This window comes from Hemicordylus capensis, chromosome 2 (genome assembly GCF_027244095.1).
Source record: "Hemicordylus capensis ecotype Gifberg chromosome 2, rHemCap1.1.pri, whole genome shotgun sequence".
NCBI classification, from domain to species: domain Eukaryota; kingdom Metazoa; phylum Chordata; class Lepidosauria; order Squamata; family Cordylidae; genus Hemicordylus; species Hemicordylus capensis.
Window position 1 is genome coordinate 18,359,005 of NC_069658.1, and position 18,888 is coordinate 18,377,892.

General features: G+C 45.6%; 1 protein-coding gene across 7 annotated transcripts in view; it reads left to right on the plus strand.

Annotated features, from left to right (window-relative positions):
• Positions 1-231: 231 nt before the first annotated feature.
• The window catches only part of RAB27B (RAB27B, member RAS oncogene family), a 179,420-nt gene continuing 160,763 nt past the window's right edge, over positions 232-18,888 (plus strand). For 3 of the 7 annotated variants that reach the window (XM_053296796.1, XM_053296795.1, XM_053296790.1), the window contains exons 1-2: positions 274-382; positions 6,241-6,326. The gene's annotated coding sequence lies outside the window, so the exon portion shown is untranslated. Of the gene's footprint in view, positions 383-1,110; positions 1,234-6,047; positions 6,102-6,240; positions 6,327-18,888 lie in introns of those variants that run through there. The other 4 variants (XM_053296797.1, XM_053296792.1, XM_053296794.1 and 1 more) reach the window with 3 other exon arrangements.

An 18,888-nucleotide genomic window follows, 5' to 3' on the forward strand; every position in this document is an offset into this window, starting at 1 on the left:
GCTTATGTCTACCTTATATTTCTTTTTAGATGTGCATGCTTTTGGGACAGGGAATCATCTTATTTCTTCTTCTGTGTAAACCAGTTGGAGAACTTTTTTTTTTGCTGCAAATCATTGTACAAATATACGTAGTAATAATAATTATAACAGTATGTACAGTAATGTACACACACCCATCCACATGTGCACCATAATGTGTGAATAGGGCTTAAATTTTCTCTCGTTCCACAGATACAGGTAGATGTGGGCCAGCATCATTAGCATAAGTTCCATTCCAAGAGGGTTGTGGCAGTTGGTTTTTTCAACAGCTTTGAAGACTGCATGAGGACAAGTGACTGAGGAGTTTGTTGACTGAGGAGGTGAATTATTCTGCCAACACTTGGTTTGTGTCTCTTTTTATCGGAATGTATTTACTTCAGACAAATTATTTGAACAGGTTTCTCTAGACTGACTAATTTCTCATACTGTAGATGAGCGGTTCTCAAACTTCAGTCTTCAGATGTTGTTGGACTACAATTCCATCATTCGCATTTGTGTGAGGGCAAAACTGGCCCCCGTCTGACCCAGGCAGGGGGTCAGGATTCCCCCCACCCCCCGCCTCAGCTGTGCCCCTGATTACTTCTGCTGTGCCACAGAACTCAATGGGGAGAACTGGGAAGATAGCCAGCTGCTGTTTGTCCCACCCCTTCATTTGAATATCACAGTTCTGGGTTCAAATTCTTGGCGCCATGCTAGGCAGATGGGATCCTGGGAAAGGTACAGTAAACTTTTGGGACATTGAAAGCAACTTTGCTGTTTGAGTGGGTTTACAAATTAATTAGGTGAAAATGGGCAGGTTGTGAGGCCCAAATTGCCCCACTTCAACTGCAATATACTGTATTAACAACATTTGGTATCTCTTGGTGTGGTGCTGTGTGGCTACGGCACAGTGCTGGAAGAAAGCCAGTGTTGCCCAGTGGCTAAGCAACATGAGGATGCTGGCCTAGCTTCCTGCACTGTGCTGAGAAGCTACTGCACAGCACAGGAAGAGAATGGTGTGTTCTTGTGTTGCCGGGGCAACACAGAGATGCACTTCCTTTTCCCTGCCTCCATGCAATAGGCAAACTTGGCAGAGCTTCTCAGGACCTCCCCCAAATATTAAACAAAAGAGCAGAGGGCCAATGTTCACAGCCTGCGAATGAGGCTGCAGAGTTATAGTGACTATTTCAACTTAGCCCTATATGATATGACATGGTATGATTGATATGATATATATTATATTATATTATACTAGTGATTTTTGGCCCGTTAAATAACGGGCGCTAGTGCAGTTGTGAGCTCTGGGCCCCCACCACCATTCCCCCTCCCGCCACTGTTGCACACCTCCATGCTGCGGCCGGTCTCCCCGGCCGGCAAGGGCCCCAAAGTTTCCCCCCTGCCCGGCTTCGGCGGCGCCGCCAGGCCTCGGCGGCGCGGCCGGCTTCCCCCTCCGCCTCTTCCCCTGCTCGGCTTCGGCGCCGCTGCCAGGCCTCGGCCATGGCTCCGCCGCCGCCTCGGCCACGCCTCAGCCAGTTTCCCCCGCCGCCTCTTCCCTGGCTTTGTGGGGCTTCCCCGGCTTCTTCGCGGCGGCCGCTTCTGGCCATCCAACATGGCCGCCTGGTGCTCCGCGCATGCCCAGAACGGCCGAGGGAGGCACGGACACACGCCTGGGTGTCCACGGACCGACACAGGCATTATATTATATTATATTATATTATATTATATTATATTATATTATATTATATTGTATTGTATTATATTATATTTTCCACAAAAATAAAATGTTGGCTATATTTTCCTTTAAAATAAAACGGTTCAATTGCAAAGTTCTATTAACAGAGTGGGCAATTTAGATTGCCCTGGGGAGGCATATTAGCATAAAAACATATCCTTTCAGATTTGGTCACCTTCTGAACCTGGCCCTTGTTGCTGTCATACTACCTTCTGGTAGATGGCTTATATATCTGAAAGTTCAATGCTACTATGTTTTTTATGAGGACTACTCTTTCCTTTGTTCTAGGTTATATAGGGAATAGCTTTTCAGACATTCAGGGGCAGTTGTGTAGAGCTGTCTGCCCTTGCTATGCATAATAATTTCTTGTGTGTCCTATCCTGTTCTCTCTGGTCAAACTGGTTCTTGCAGGTGTTCGTGATTTAAGCCAAAATTAGCTTTCCAGCAACACTGTTTCAATAGATGTATGCAAATTTCAGTGTGACAGCTGAGGTACCTATTGGACAGTGCCCATGTCAAGTAACACCAGCAGTGGCTGGTAAAGTGATCCACTTGTTGGAACTGTTGTCTGTTGTAAGAGGCAATTAACAAGGTGGAGAATGTTTCACCTCTCCCAGAAACCAACTGGAGGCAAGGGTGCCTGAATCAGCACTGTATAAGTGCGTGCTTGCTGACTAGGTAGCTGGTTTCACTGACATTAGCAGCCTGTGCTTATATGGGAAAAGGTAGCTAGCCAGTTAGCAACCATACATTAGTAGTGGTTTCCTCTAGCAAAATGCGTACATGGAGACCCCAAATGCACATGTGCTGTGGCTATGTGCCTGCTTCTGAAGGATATACATTTAAGCACAGGGGAATGATTTTCATCAATCTCCATTTCCCCTGGAGTCCCTGAGGGTTGCGCAAGCCTTGGAGACATATTTGTGCATTATACAGAGTGCTTCTGAGCAAAGTGGAGATTGGTGAAAATCACGCACACACACCACCCTGCTTGGCTGCACATGCTTCAGAAGTGGGCAAGAAAATTGCAGCACACCTGCTTTGGGGGGCTTTGCATGTGTAGCATTGATCAGAATGTCAGCCATTGTTTCCTTAGAAGGTCACCTCAGTCATATAGTGTTCAGTACTGTGGACCATCTGTTCAGAGGGAGGACAGAATCTAGTTTCTGCACCTCACTCTTTTCCCCTGAATGGACAATTAAAAATGTTAAACGCTATCTGATCAGGAGTGTGTATACTCACTCATCCCTGATTCCTAAGCCTGCGATTTGATCTGAACAAACATACATGCAGTTTTCCTTCTGTGCATATTATGTACAGCTATATCAAGATTGTGTGTGTGTGTGTACTCTCTCTCTCTCTCTCTCTCTCACACACACACACACACACACACACACTCATATGGTATTCAAAATGGTTGACAAAAAAAGAGAAAGAAACAAAACAAACCTACAATAAACATGATAATCAGATCAAAATTAAACAATAATAGTTCTGCAGCAGTGCAAAACACACTGGCTGGCACACAGAGCAGGGATGCACTGAGAACAGCCTAACAGAACTTCCAAAGTCCCTGTCCCAGAGCAGTGGGGAAGCGGCGATTTCTGACACCCTCCCTTTCTCTAGGAAGCCCTCTGTGCCACTCAAAAATATGTCCCTGATGGCTGCGCAGCCCTTGGGAACATATTTTCAGGCAGCACAGATGGCTTCCTGGGGAAGGGGAGAGCATCAAAAACCTCCGCTTCCCCACTGCAGTGGTGGAGTCACTTGGGAAGTTCTGCTCTCTTGCTGTGCCAGTGCCTCCTTGCTCTGTATGTCAACTGTAGTCCACAAAACCCACTTCAGAGAGCTCACCCAATACCAAAACGTTTTCTAAAAGGCATGGTAAAAGTTTTCTTTTACCATGTACTAAAAGCACACAATGTAGGGGCTTGTTTGGAATCATGGGGATGGCATTTTGAAGAATCACAACTGTGGCCAAGAAGAGTCTATTTCTTCTGGATGCCCCCTGAATCTCAGACAGGCCAAAAAGCTGAAGCAAGGCTCCAGAGGACAATCTGAGGGTACTGGAGGGTGGTGACATATGGGAAAAGAAAGTCTTTCAAGTATTCAGATCCCAGTCTGTTTAGGTATGAAAGGTAAGAACTAGGCCCCTTGAATTGGGCCCAGAGGCACACAGGTAGCCAGTGCAAGCTGACCAAGTTTAGTGTAATGTGCTCTCAGCAAATTATCTAAGAGAACACTTTCTTCATAAGTACATAAGAATAGCCCTTCTGGATCAGGCCCAAGGCCCATCCTGCCCAGCATCCTGTTTCACACAGAGGCCCACCAAATGCCTCCGAGTCCACAGGGAGGGGGTGAGGGAATGGCCTCTCTCCTGCAGTTGCTCCCCTGCAACTGGCATTTAGAGGCATCTTGCCTCTGAGGCTGGCCTATAGTCACCAGACTAGTAGCCATTGTAAGACCTGTCCTCCGTGAGTTTGTCATTATGAACCCCACTGCCTATTAAGACAATCAGAAAAGGTTCATCTGAAGTTGCCACTGGCTGATCTCTTCGACAGGGACTGTGTTTCACAGTTCCAGGACAACTATAGAAAAGGCTCGCTGCTGAGAAACACACTCCCTGTCTAAGTAAGAACTGCATCAACCCTGATGGCCTTTGGGAGAACATTGAAGACACACCTGTTCACTCAGGCTTTTTGTTGATTTTTTAAAACTTAGTTTTAAATTTAATTTGTTTATCTGTTTTAGCTGGGCTGCATTTTGCAAATTTTCTGCATTTTGCAAAATAAAAACAACACTTTTTTAAAAAGTGTTTTGTCAAGGCACATGTGCACACTGGTAATGTAGGAAGGGGTGGGGGCATGAAGGGACTGAAAGCTCTGGGGTAACCTGGAGAGACCATATTTTTCCTGTTTTGAAACAGTTACACTAGCTGCCAATATGTTTCCGGGCAAAATACAAAGTGCTGGTTATTACCTATAAATCCCTAAATGGCTTGGGTCCGAGTTATCTTAGAGAGCGTCTTCTTCTACATGATCCCCACCACAAGTTAAGGTCATCTGCGGAGGTCTGTCTCCAGTTACCACCAGTTCGTTTGGTGGCGACTCAGAGGCAGGCCTTCTTTGTAGCCGCTCCTAGACTGTGGAATGCACTTCCAGCAGAAATCCACAATCTTAATTCTTTATTGACCTTTATTGACCTGTTTGGCCTGGCCTTCCAGGGTTTTTAATTAGTTTTAATTGTTTTAATGCTCTAACATGGTTTTCAGGGGTTTAATTGTTCTGATTGTTTAATTGATTTTTAAGATGTTTTAATTGTTAATTGGTGTTTATATTTATATTTCTGTTTTAATTGTTGTTGGTTTTATGGTTTCTGTTTTAATTGTAAACTGCCCTGAGCCTTTTCGGAAGGGCAGTATAAAAATCGAATAAATAAATAAATAAATAAATAAATAAGCTGTACTAATTGTGCATGCTTAGCATTCTGTGCAAAATTCAGAATTGTTTTTTTAAAAAAACCATGGAGAATTTTTATTTCATCAGTTCCAACTCAGAAACTAGACAAAGCAGGTTAGAAACTCAAAATCCTGAGATTAATTTGGGTAAGGACATTTTTGAGAGAGACCCTGTCATACAGGTCTCCCTGCAATCCTAATACAGTGCCCCATAATTTTTAAATTATTGGCTGACATACAGAGCAAGGATGCCCTGGTGCAGTGAGAGAATCAGTGCAGTGCAGCAGTAACTGCAGCAATTTATGACACCCTGCCTTTCCCCAGGAAGCCCTCTGTGGCACCTGTGCTGAGGGACATATTTTTGGGTGGCACAGAGGGCTTCCTAGGGAAAGGCAGGGTGTCATAAATTGCCCCTTCCCCTCTGCACACTGATGCAGTTAGTTGAGAACTTCTCTTAGGCTGCTTTCTCACTGCACCGGTGCACCCTTGCTCTCTCTATCAGCCATTTTCTCCATCCCATTTTTGTTTGGACAGCGAGCTCTCATTCTCTTCAGCAAACATCTCCTACCTTTTCAAACAAGGAGCAAATGCTAGGCTTTCCTTGCAGCAACAATCCTGGATTCAAGTTGGGTCACCCCTGTTTACAAAGCAAGCACTTTATCCCTGTTTCTACCCCTGTGGCACTGGGTGGGAGCATTCTGGAAAAGAAGTGACAGGGATGTGATTGCAACATGATGAAATGACAGACTCTGGCACTAGGACCTCACGGACACCTTTCTGAAATGCTTGCTGGCTGGTAGCATGTCAGTGGTAGAGAGACAGAACAGCCCTTGCTGTTACACAAGACAAGGGGTAGCCGTGGCTACAGCAGGAGCATCCTTTGCCTCCTGAAAGGTATTTCTCTACCTGCCTGTTATCCCGAGCATCCCTAACCTTCCAAAAGGCTTATCCATGCCTAGCAGAGTCAGATGCGCTGCAAAATCCCTAGTGGCTGCATTATTTCTCTCATACCCGTGTTGTCTTCTTTCCACAGATCAAACAGAAGCAACAGTGCCATCAAGAAATGGGCTAGTTATTTTTCCACTGGCAGAATCCAGAGGGATTATTTTCACCCAAAGTGTAAGTATTTGTTACATGATCTTCTTTGTATCGTTTAGTACCACTTGCACTTTGGGCTTTTGCAAAACATTCCTTCTTTGCAGAAACCAACCTAACGTTTCTGGGGCCAGTTGATTCAATAAAATGTTTACATTTGTCTGTGCTGTGGTGGGGAAACATACAAAAGACCCCCTGAAAAGTCCTGAGAAGGACACATTCTTTTTGCTTATTTATATATGATCAGAAATTGTTTTCTATTGCTTCCCCCCCGCCTCCCGCCAGAGTGTTCTTCATGGTCACTGAGGGTAGGGCAAGAGGTAAACATACTTAAGTTGGTACACGGATACTCAGATTAAAATCTAGAGGCAACCAAGTGCGGGAAACCAAAGTACTTGAGTTTAATCCTATTTAGCCCCATTGTCTTTCAATGAAATCAAATACTGAATTTTCACCTATGTGCCCCACAGGGTATATATATATTTTGTTTCCCACATAGGGTGCATGTAGGGATTGATGGGGTGTAGGTTGTTCCACTGGCCCATAGTTTGCCTTATCTGAGTTGTGGACTAGATTCCAAGGTAGTTATGAGGTTCACATTTTAAAATGCCACCCAAAAGCACTGGGTGCTTTTTTTCCATGCCCCACAGACCTTTAAAAATATTCTGTGGTGCTCTAGAGAAAAATATCCACTCCAAAGCAGGCTGGTCCACATGAACAGCAAGTTATTGCATAGGAACAGCTGTCACAGGGAGCAATTACAAGCAGGCCTACATTTTGTGTGACCAAGGATCTCCCCTGAAATACCACTCATCTCTTTGCAAAAAGAGTTGCAGTGTGATCCTGAGCATGTTTACTCAGCAGCAAGTGTTATTGATTTCAAGGGCTCCTGCAACTTTGCACTGGAATGCTACCAATTCTCTATGAATCACGCCTTGCAGGTTGTATGATTCAGTTGTAGCTGGGCTACATTTTAGCACAACAGAGGGCCCAGTAGGTGGTCAGCAGCACAACTGGGCCTGTGAACCTGGACCCCCACTGAACAGCTGCAAAGCAGTGGGGGGGGGCAGGGAGGAGGATGTAATTTGTAGCAGGGAAGTGGCAGAAGGGAGCAAGGGCATTGTCTTTCTCTTGCTCACCACTTGTTCCCCTGCAGTCCCCTTTCCCCCAGCCACTTTTCCTGTGATGCAGCAAGAAAAAGTGGAGGGGAAATGGTTGGAAAGGGAAGGGATTGCGGGGCGGGGGCGGGGTGGGGGGCAAAGGGTAGAGAAGGGGTGAAGCTAGCCCTCCCACTCACAGCTTCTCTGATGCAAATTGCACCCCACTCCTTGCTGCTTTGCAGCTGTTCAGTGGGTGACCCAGGTTGTCAGTTTTGGATCTGATGCCAAGCATCTAGTTCAGCCCAGAGCAGGCCTATTAAAGTCCCATCTATTACTTCTGTCTGGGTACTGGATTTTTTGGAGTACTTTGGCAAGCCTTAAAGCTGTTGTTTGGCTGAGACTGAGGCAGTCTATTTTCTTTGTAGTCACTGATAAGATGAATCCTATTTGCTGTACTTCCTTCTGTTTCTCCAACTGTAATGTTCCCACGAGATACATAATTTTATTCATTGCCAGATATGCAGAGAAAAAGCTTCAGGCTGGCAGAACCCTATTTCCCAACTCCATTATTGTGCATCAACAAAATAAAAGTGTTTGATACAACTATATACTGATCTCTTCCTAACAATTAAGTAAATGGTGTGGGTTCTGAATTGCAGCAAATCTGGCTGTTAAAAGTTTATAACGATGCGTGTCATGATTCTTTAATAATTCTGCCCAAACAGGCATAATTCATTTTTTAAAGTGTGCAATCCTGATCCAACTCCAGCCCCCTAAAAACTAAAAAGTTGTGTCATTAACTTAAATAGAATAAATATTGTACTCCAAGTAGGCATTTAGGGAGAGATACAATGTAAAATAAAATACTGATACAGTTAAACAAGTTAAAAGACCAAGCTAAAACTACAGTTAAAATTATTTTTTTTTAAAGTTTCAAATTAAAAGTTATTAATAAAAAGCTAAAAATTGAGAACTATAAAAACTAAAGACCCAACCAGATATAAGCAGCAGATAAAACATTTAAAAGCCTCTTTAAAAAGATATGTTAATTGTTTTTAAAAACACCAGGGAAGCGAGCATGGCAAAGCTCTTCAGGGAGGGCATTCCATAGCCAAGGGGCCACAAATGAAAAGGCCCTGTCTCTTGTCCCCACCAACCGGATCTTAGTGGAGGGGCCATGAGTAGGGCCTGTGATGCTGAGCGGAAGGCCCTGGCAGGTTCATATGGGTGAATGTGGTCTGACAGGTATTCTGGCCCCAAGCTATGTAGAGCTTTAAACGTCAAGACCAGCACCTTGAAGCTAGCTCGGAAGTGGACTGGTAACCAATGAAGCTGCTGCAGAATGTGACACTCATGAAGTGACTTGTACCTTGCAACAGTGTTCTGGACCAGCTGAAGCTTCTGATCCATCTTCAAAGACAGCTTCATGTAGATCGCATTGCAGTAGTCCAATCTGGATATTACCAAAGCATGAGTGACTGAGGTCAGGTCCGACTTCTCCAAGTAGGGAGATACTTGGCATACCAGCCATAGCTGGTAAAAAAGCCTCTGCACAACACCGCCCCACCTGTGTCTCCAAGGACAGCGTCGGGTCCAGAAACACCTGCAAGCTGTGGACTTTGTCTTTCAGAGGGAATGTCACCCTGTCCAAGACCAGATTTACCACACTACTCGGATAATCAGTTTTACCAACCCAGAGGACTTCTGTTTTATCTGGATTAAGCTCCAGCTTGTTTTACCCCATCCAGTCCAGAACAGCCTCCAAACCCCAGTTCAGAGCACCCACTGCTTCCCTTGTGTCTGCTGACTTAAAAGATATGTAGAGCTGAGTGTCATCAGCATATTGGTGGCACTGCAGCCCCACACCCACAGATGACCTCTCCCAGAGATTTCATGTAGATGTTAAACAGCATAGGGGGCAGAATAGATCCCTGTGGCACCCCATAGGGCAGAGGCCAAGGGGTGGAGAAGGCGTCCCCCAGCACCACCTTCTGAGCTGACCCTGCAGGTAGGAGTAGAGCCACTGTATAATGGTGCCCCCGAGTCCCAACCCAGAGAGATGACACAGAAGGAAACCATGGCTGATGGTATCAAAAGCCACTGAGAGGTCCAGGAGAATCAACAGAGTCACATTCTCTCTGTCTATCTCCCTGCATCGGTAATCCACCAGGGCGACCAATGATTCCAACTTGTGGCATCTACAAGTTGACAATGATTCATTCCACCCAGACAAAACTAATATCACTGCATGCAATCCTATATAATAAAACCCTAGGGTATCTGCGTCTGTGTCTCTGGGAGGTGTTCTGCGCATGCGTGGCTGCACTTGCAGCCTGATTGGCTGGCACGCACGGACGGAGAACAGTGGCAGCGGCGGCCATGGCTGCTGGTGGGCCTGGCCTGGTAGCAATGGGGACAGGCCGTGGAGCCGAGGCGGTGGGACAGGCGAGGCGGCGGCGGGGGAAGCCAGGCGAGGCGGCGGCGGGCCCGGGTGGCGGCGGGCCCGGCCATAGCCGCGGGCTCGGCCAAAGGAGGCGGTGGGCCCGGCCGGGAGGAGGCGGCGGGGGAGGCCGGAGAAGGCAGCGGTCCCAGGGGAAGCCGGAGCCCGGGGGAAGCAGGCCCAGGGGAAGCCGGAGGAGGTGGCGGGCTGGCGGCCGACATCGGGCTCCGCGGGCTGGCGGCCGACATTGCGCGCCTGAAGGAGCCCGAGCTTGGTGGCGGTGGCCTCCTCCTCCTTCTGGCCCCGCTGGAGGCAGCAGCCAGCCTGGAGCTGCAGGCGGCCGAGCTGGCCCACGGCCGAGCTGGCTCCTGGTGGCCGAGCTGGCCCGCGGCGGGGACCACCCAGTGCCGCTGCTGCCGCCGCCAATTGCCGGAGGAGGCCCGGAGGAGGTGAGGCAGGGGTGCGGGCGGCCAGGCTTGGCTCACTCTTCCTTCTCTTCATGGGGGGGGGGCGGGGAGCCCCATTGCCGCTGCGCGGGGCTTCCTCCCGAAGAGAGCGGGCTGCTGGGAGCATCGAGGCCTCTGTCTCCCCCTGGTGGGTGAGAGGGGACGCAGCAACGGTTCTTCTAGCGCCCGTTATTGTAACGGGCCTAATGTGACTAGTGCATATATATTGGCGTATGAGTGAGAAGAGTGAGGTTTTCTCAAAAAAGGGAGCCATGTGGGCAAGGAAGAGTGGAATCTGCAACAGCAAGCTCAGCTGGAAGCAGCGCCACAACCTACTCAATAGTTCACTAAGAAGGGCAATGCAAGGGGAGACAAGAGATGTGGATTTGATGCCCACCATAGGGAAATGCAAATGTGCATTTCACAAAAAAGTTCACCTTTTGAATTGCCTCACAGCAGGGGTGTTGCTAGGTACTTAAAAGATCTGGGGCAGGGGCGTAACTATAATAGGGCAAGGGGAGACCGTTGTCTCGGGGGGCCCTGCCTCAGCCCCTCCCCCCGACATGTCTCCCCCACCCAATACCCGCCCGAGCTTCCTTGAATACGTTTTTTAAATTTTTAGAGGAAGGCAGTGATGGGGGGCATTTTAAAATTTTGTCTCTGGCCCCAATCCAACCATGTTACACCCCTGATCTGGGGGGCTGGCTTAAACTCCACTTTTGATCATTAGTCATACCCCCCCTAATAATTATGTATGTTTTTTAAACTCTCTAATATTATAATACAGCATGTATAAAGGTGGAAGCAGCCGAGAACTAGGGATGTTCATGAAACGCGATTCGGACACTGAATCTCAGAATATCCCTTTAACGTAGAGGAATTACACAAGCATGCTGACCCACAGAAATGGCCGCTGAGCATGCACGAAGGTCATGTGCGTGTCAGTGTTGCATAGGGGCAGCTGCAGGAGAGCGCCACTGGTGCACAATGGTAGCTGGGGGTGGTGTGGTCAAGGAAGTGGTGGCAAGCTGTGGAGGAGCCAGTATGGACCTGCTCTCCTCCATGTTAAAGTGGATCTGTAATCCCTCTGTGTTAAAGGGATGTGCTGTGCTTCGGTGTCCAAATCGCATTTTGTGCACATCCCTACCAAGAATTAGGTGAAGCTAGGAGCTCTCTCCCATGCTCTGTGCAGGTCTCTCCACTGCTACACTTCCTTGCTGGAAGAGGTTATGGAGGAGGGAGGAGGCTGCTGAGATTTGGGGCTCTGAGCAATTCATTGGGGGCCCATGCCCCACAGGCCACCCCCTAAGGATGCCCCAGCCTCACAGCAATAAATTTTAGATGCAAAAAGAGGACGCAGGACAAGAACCCAGGCCTAGAGTACCTTTCTTATGAGGCAAGACTACAACACCTGGGGTTTTTAGTTTAGAAAACAGACGACTGTGGGGAGACATGATAGAGGTCTATAAAATCATGCATGGTGTGGAGAAAGTGGAGAGAGTGAGATTCTTTTCCCTCTCACACAACACTAGAACCAGGGGTCACTCAATGAAATTGATTGCCGGTAAATCTAGGACCAACAAACGGAAGTACTTTTTCACACAACGCGTGATCCACTTGTGGAATTCTCTGCCACAAGATGTGGTGACAGCCAACAACCTGGATGGCTTTAAGAGGGGTTTGGATAACTCCATAGAGGAGAGGTCTATCAACAGCTACTAGATGGAGGGCTATAGGCCACCTCCAGGGCTGTTCTTATGTTCTTATCCCATTCCATAACAACTGACAGAAGAAAGGGTCATTATGCGGTCTTTGTAATACTCTCCCAGGGGACAAGCCCATGACACACCCACTTGTTAAATTTCTGTCCAGGATTGATCCCATCTGAACAGCCCAGTACTGAAGATACCCAAGGTGGAGCGGTAGTTTTTCAGGGAAAATGAGCACAAACTTTCCTTACTAGGTCCCTAGTTTGATTTCCAGCTGTAGCTCTGAAAAAATGATTTCCAAGAAATATTTCTCTGGAAATCAGAGAAAAAGATTGCCAGCTTTTTCTATGAGCAAAAATGACAGGGAAGGAATGGACATGCAATGCCTCTGACAATGCAGTGTAATGGCCTGTTGGGGTGACTTGACACATGGACTGACAGCCTCCTCACTCAAGTAACTGGCTCACCTGTTAATGGCCCAGGACTATTATGCTGAGCCGCCTACATCCAGCTATCGCCGCCGCCACCACTCTGCATCATTTAGGATGATTGTCAGTGTATCGGTGTCCTGATTCCTACCAGAGCCAGAAGAGGAGGGGGGAGTCAACTTGAATCCTAGTCCTCCTTCCACTCTTTTCTATCACTACAATCGGCTTGTTATATTCCAAGGGCACCTTGCTATCCCTGTGTCCTCCCACCCTTCACTTCATGCAGTTCAACTGATGAGCCTGTCATCATATCAGCAGTAATCAGATGTGGGAGAGCCAAGAGGCCACAGAAAGCCTGAGATATCCCCCATGATATCCCCCAGCAGCAAGGCTATAGGCAAGAGGCAGACAGTCAGCTCTGGCGTGGCAGTGAACACATTCCCCTCCCCAATATGTGTGCCCCATCGTGAAATATCTGAGCTGAATAACAAGGTGTGGCAGTGGTTCCGTGTCCTCTAACCATCAGAAAAACAGGGGCACATCTGAGACAGCCATGGCTTTGGTTGGAAAGCGTTGGTTGAGGAGTGAGTCCAGACAGGAACATAGAGAAATGGGACGGCTACATTTTTGGCCTTGCAAGGTTTCCTGTGCCATTTCCTGTACTGAGCAAGGGGTTAGACTAGAAGATCTCTGAGATCCCTTCCAACTCTAAAATTCTAAGATTCTATCCATTAGGACAATAACCTTTTCCTTGAAATCTAACTGAGCAAAGAGGCACCTTTTAAAGTGGTGTTCCTCTTATATTAGCAGGGGGAGAGCAACTGGCCCTGGCCAGACCCAGCATAACATCCCTCCAAGGGTTGTTGCTGGTGTTTACATTTTCTTTAGTTTATGTTTCTTTTTAGATTGTAAGCAGTATTCCTTCTAACAGGGATTCCCAGATGTTGTTGACTACAACTCCCAGAATCCACAAGCAAAAGCCATTGTAGCTAGGGATTCTGGGAGTTGTAGTCAACAATGTCTGGGAATCCCTGTTAGAGGGAACACTTATTGTAAGCCCTTTTGTGACAGGGCTTCTTCCTCTTCCTCTTCCTCTTGTTCTTCTTCTGATGATGTGAATGTGTAGAATCCAAGGGAGAGAGTTGCGGTATGGAAGGACAAGGCAGTGGAGTGGAATCGGAAATATTAAGAGTTTAATGAAATAGATATTATGTACACAGAGAAAAGTGCAGCCTGCCTTCAGTGCTCTTGCTGCTGGCTGTTTGTTAGCTCCGCCTCCGCCTCTACTCCAGGACTGGAATAAAGATAACTAAAGCATCATTCAAAAGCCGGCCTGTATCAAGGAACGGATTAACCCCAAACACCATAGAATGCACAATAAATCCTGAAGTGCCCAGATGTTAGTCTGATGTTAGTCTTACAGCTTCAATAGCTTCAGGGAGGTCTTCTTTTTAAAAGGCTCTTATTATACGATGTAGGTGGTCTACTTGGAGCTGAAACACAGAGCTGAAATCCCCTTGACAGTCTGTGTTTACTTGGGACAGCTAATTCAGCAAGACAGATTCATCTCTATTAAATGTAATAAGGTTGCTGTCAGACGAATGAGATGTTCATAGCTCCTGAAAGCCCTTTGTGAAGATGACTGGATTAATTGTCTTGCCCATCAGAATTAGAGGTCCTAACAAATTACTTGGAGATTCAGCCTGGACTGGTCTTATGAAATAGCCTTTAGGAAAGTGTAAGTTTTTTCAGATGAAACAGAAAAAGTCCCCGTTTTCCAGTCATCAAGCTTTAGAGCGTAAATTCCTTGGGTAGGATCCTGTTTCTATAGTATAAACCAGAAATGTTATAATATAAAAAGTGCAATTTATATTAATAATAATAATAATAATAATAATAATAATAATTTGATTTGTATACCGCCCCTCCAAAATGGCTCAGGGAAGTTCACAATTAAAACACACCACTAAAACAGTAAAGAGCTAAAACAAATTAAAAAACAATATAACAATTAACAATTTAAAAACATTTTAAAACAACAATTAAACAATTACAGTAATTAAAAACCCAGAAATCGGGTTTTGAATTTTAAAATAAACCAGAAATTAAAACCCCCACAATTTAGGAAGCTGAGAAAGCTTGGGTGAAAAGAAGGGTTTTCAGGTGTTTTTTGAAAATTGCCAGAGATGGGGAGGATTGTATCTCAGCAGGGAGCGCATTCCACAATCTTGGGGCAGTGACCGAGAAGGCCCGTCTCTGTGTAGCCACCAAACAAGTTGGCGGTAACTGGAGACGGACCTCCTCAGATGACCTCAATGGGTGGTGGGGCTCATAACGAAGAAGATGCTCTCTTAGGTATGCTCTCTTATTGGTTCTGAAAAGGAATAGATTGATCATATTTCAAGGGCTAGAAACTTTTTTTCAAAAAATGAAAGCAGGAGATCCTCAGGATTTATATAAATATTTGTGAACTGCCTAGAGCCATCTGGGTGAGACGGTATAAAAATCTTATATAAGATTTTTATACTGTCTTACCCAGATGGCTCTAGGCGGTTCACAAATATAAAAACAGATAAAAACAAAATAAATTAACTCTTTAAAAAATCATGACCCAGGGGCCATGCAGAGGCCCATTGCGCTTGTGTGGCGGCCTCCAAAATGGCCACTGTGAGGGGGAAAGGCCCGGAAAGGGCCAAAGAACACCCAAACTGGGCAATTTTTGGCATAAGGAAGGCCAGCAGGGGGAGGGGAAACCTCTGTTGACCCCCCCTGGCAGCCTTAGAACCCCCCCCCCGAGGGGGTAAGTACTATTTTAAAAATAAAATAAAATAAAAACACGTGCGTGAACCCCCCCAAACCAAACCTGGGGTTGTTCGATGGGGTCGGCTGCAAGTATGGGGAGGGAGGGGACCCCCTTTTTAGCTTATAATTTGGGTAGGACAGCAAAGTGTGATGAAAAGTTAGGTTTTTATTATTTTGTTACTGAGTGCCGTTTTCTGGAAAAACGCTTGCAGATCTGATTCTGTTTTTCAAAGTCAGGCATCCAAGGAGGCTCACTGTCTGGAAAGTGTGCATAGATTACATTCTAAGATAGTTCACGCCATTTGGACAACACAAGCTACAGGCCATCCTGGCTCAGTGGGTCTGTTAATGCTGTCTGATGGATGTTTTGCATCATTGCAGCTTTCCGAGGCAACCCAATTGTACTGCCAAATGTGGCCCATCGGAGATGCTGCAGCGTAAAATCAACTTAATTGTGATGGCTCTGGAGATTCTCTTCTCTCCAACGTAAGCGCCAGCCTGTTTTCAAAACTCACACCTCAAAGCTGCATTGTGCAGGGAGCCACAGCCAATGCAGGGATTTATGGAAGGATAAATGATGACTTGAAACCCCCCAAATGGACTATGGCTTTCTCAGCAGATGCCATATCGTTAAACTGTATTTATTTAAAGCAGTAGCCATTGTTCCATGATCTCCAGTTCCTCAAGAATGGGAAGTTCCAGGGCAGCTGTCTTGGAAAAGTTGCTTTAAGTGGAGAAGGATACTGGAAACCAAACTTGTGGTGCTTTTCTGAGTTTATAAATATACAGGTTGAACAGGTGGGAAACAGACACAATCATATTTAGAAAGCTGAATAATGTAGGGTTGCCTTGACTACATTAGCTGACATGTTGTGCAGCCCTCCGCTGCTGGAAGGAGAATTGCAGAAGGCTCTGGGGGCACAGGTAGCCTTTAGCGTCCTTGCCCTGAAGATTGCTTTGTGCAGCAGTCTTGGCACGGAGGGGAGGGGGAGCAATTTTCATGTCTTTCCTCTCCCTCAATGCCCTTTCGCACTGTAGAATGGATTATATTTAATTCTTATTGTTTTACACATTTATATACCACCAAAATTGAAAACTCTAAGGAGTTTTACATGATTAAAAAAAGAGCAGGGGGCTACATGACACTCAGGAACAGATTTCTGCAAGTGGAAAGGGCTTTTGGAAGGAGGGGAGATATGCAAAAGTCATTGCCCCCCTCTGTGTCCAGACTGCTGTGCAAAATGGGCTTCAGTGCAAGGATGCTGAAGGCTGGTTGTGCACTCACAGAACTCCACAGCCCTTTCTCTGACAGGGGAGGGCTGTGCATCATGTTGGCCACTGTTTCCCATGTCAGCATATGAGGCCAGATGGACGACAGCACTGAGTTATGACGCAACAGCATGATTAAAGTCATCCCTGCAAACTAAGCATTGAGACACCTTTTAAAAGTGGTGATTCTTTTTATTAAACAGGGCGAGAGCAACTGGCCCTGTCCATCCCCAGCACAGCATCCCTCCAGTGGCTTACTAGTTTTATCTTATTATTATTTTTTTGGTTTAGATTGTGAGCCCTTTGGGGACAGGGAGCAATTTTATTTATTTACTTATACCTATGTAAACCGCTTTGGGAACTTGTGTTGAAAAGTAATATATAAATATTCATCATATTCATATGTGTATTTGTAAAGTTATCCCACATGGTCCAGACTTCCAACCAGTGGTCCAGTTGCAGTTGCCACCACCATGTTTGCTGGTGACTCAGCATTGGGCCTTCTCTAGGGTTGCCCCAGGACTGTGGAACAGTCTCCTAGATAAAATCAAAGCCTCCTCATCTCTGCTGGTCTCTAAGAAAGTCTGGAGTCATACCTTTTTAATCAGGCCTTTTACACAGTAGTTAACTAGTTCATAAAATTTATATCGGTACTTTTAAATTATTTTAATCGTTTTAAGCAGTGAAGTGGCCAAATCTGCAGACTTAACTATTTAGGGTAGTGAAATTCACAACAGATTGTGAGGAGCTGCAAAAAGATCTTTCCAAACTGGGGGAGTGGATGACAAAATGACAAATGCAGTTCAATGTAAGGAGGCTTTTTAATGCTCCATTATTGTTTTGTTATATCTGGTAGTTTCTATAGCTTCTTTCTTTCTTTCTTTATTATTTTTTATATTTTATATCCCGCTCTTCCTCCAAAGAGCCCAGAGCGGTGTACTACATACTTAGGTTTCTCTTCACAACAACCCTGTGAAGTAGGTTAGGCTGAGAGAGAAGTGACTGGCCCAGAGTCACCCAGCAAGTATCATTGCTGAATGGAGATTTGAACTCGGGCCTCCCCAGTCCTAGTCCAGCACTCTAACCACTACACCACGCTGGCTTTAGCTTTTTATAATTTTCAGTTTTAATTAGAACCTATTAATTGTGGTTTTAAAATCTGACTTTAAAATAAAATTAGTTAATTTTATTACTTTTATTGTATCTGTGTCTATCTTATTGTTGTGAGCCACCCCAAGCAGTAGTGCACTGGAGGGGCAGGGTATAAAGATTTTAAATAAATAAATAATATTAAATATTATAATGCCCTTATAGTAGTAGTTCTTTTATTGCAGCCATAGGCCAAACATGCCCTTATAAAAAAATATGGTGCGGCCACATCTGGAGTACTGCGTACAGCTTTGGTCACCGTATCGTAAGAAGGATATTGTAGAACTGGAAAAGGTGCAGAAGAGGGCAACCAAAATGATCAGGGGCCTGCAGCACCTTCCTTATGAGGCAAGGCTACAGCATCTGGGGCTCTTTACCTTGGAAAAGAGGTGACATGATCAAGGTGTATAACATTATGCATGGAGTGGAGAGGGTGGACAGAGAGAAACTTTTCTCCCTCTCTCGCAACACTAGAACCAGGGGTCACCCCATAAAATTGAAGGTCAGGAAATTTAGGACCGACAAGAGGAAGTAATTTATCTAAACCAAAGGGTTAGCCCCACTCTTCCATGCCAGGGGCCCAATTTATTTTATTTCATTTCATTTCATTTCATTTTTATTTATTTATTTAACACATTTGTATACCACCCAAAACGTAAGTCTCTGGGGAGTTAACAACAAAATATAGATAACCCCTTCCCCTTCTCTTGCTATTTACCTTTAAAAACAGACTTAGTCTTTCCCCATAGTATGAAGTATGGAAGAACAAACAGACAGTTAAAAGGAAAGGGACTGGAGTCTTTAGCAATAAAACACACCAGACCTGCCCTTTCCATTCATTTGGACTTGAGAGAATTGCCACTTGGCTGATTTCAGTTATCCTACTCTCTATTTGCTTTTCAGCTGTTTTGTCCTCTCTGTTCAATTATTGCTACCCAAGGGGCATTTTAAAACTTGCATGCATTTAAATGAATCAACACATTTGAGTGAGCCACTGCCATTTTTTCCTTTTTCTCCAGTGATGTTCCATGGGTAGTGATAATGAAACAAATTGCCATTCTTTTGGTTTGCCACCACATTTGATAGTACTTCCTCATTCAAGGAGGGTTGTGTAGAAAGAATCCTGGTGGATTGCACCCCACATGGCTTAAATAGGTCTGGACACATGTAAAAGTGAGCCTTTTGATTTGTCAGATCTTTCCAACATGGAAGAGATAATCCAGCTACTAAAGAATTTGGGTCA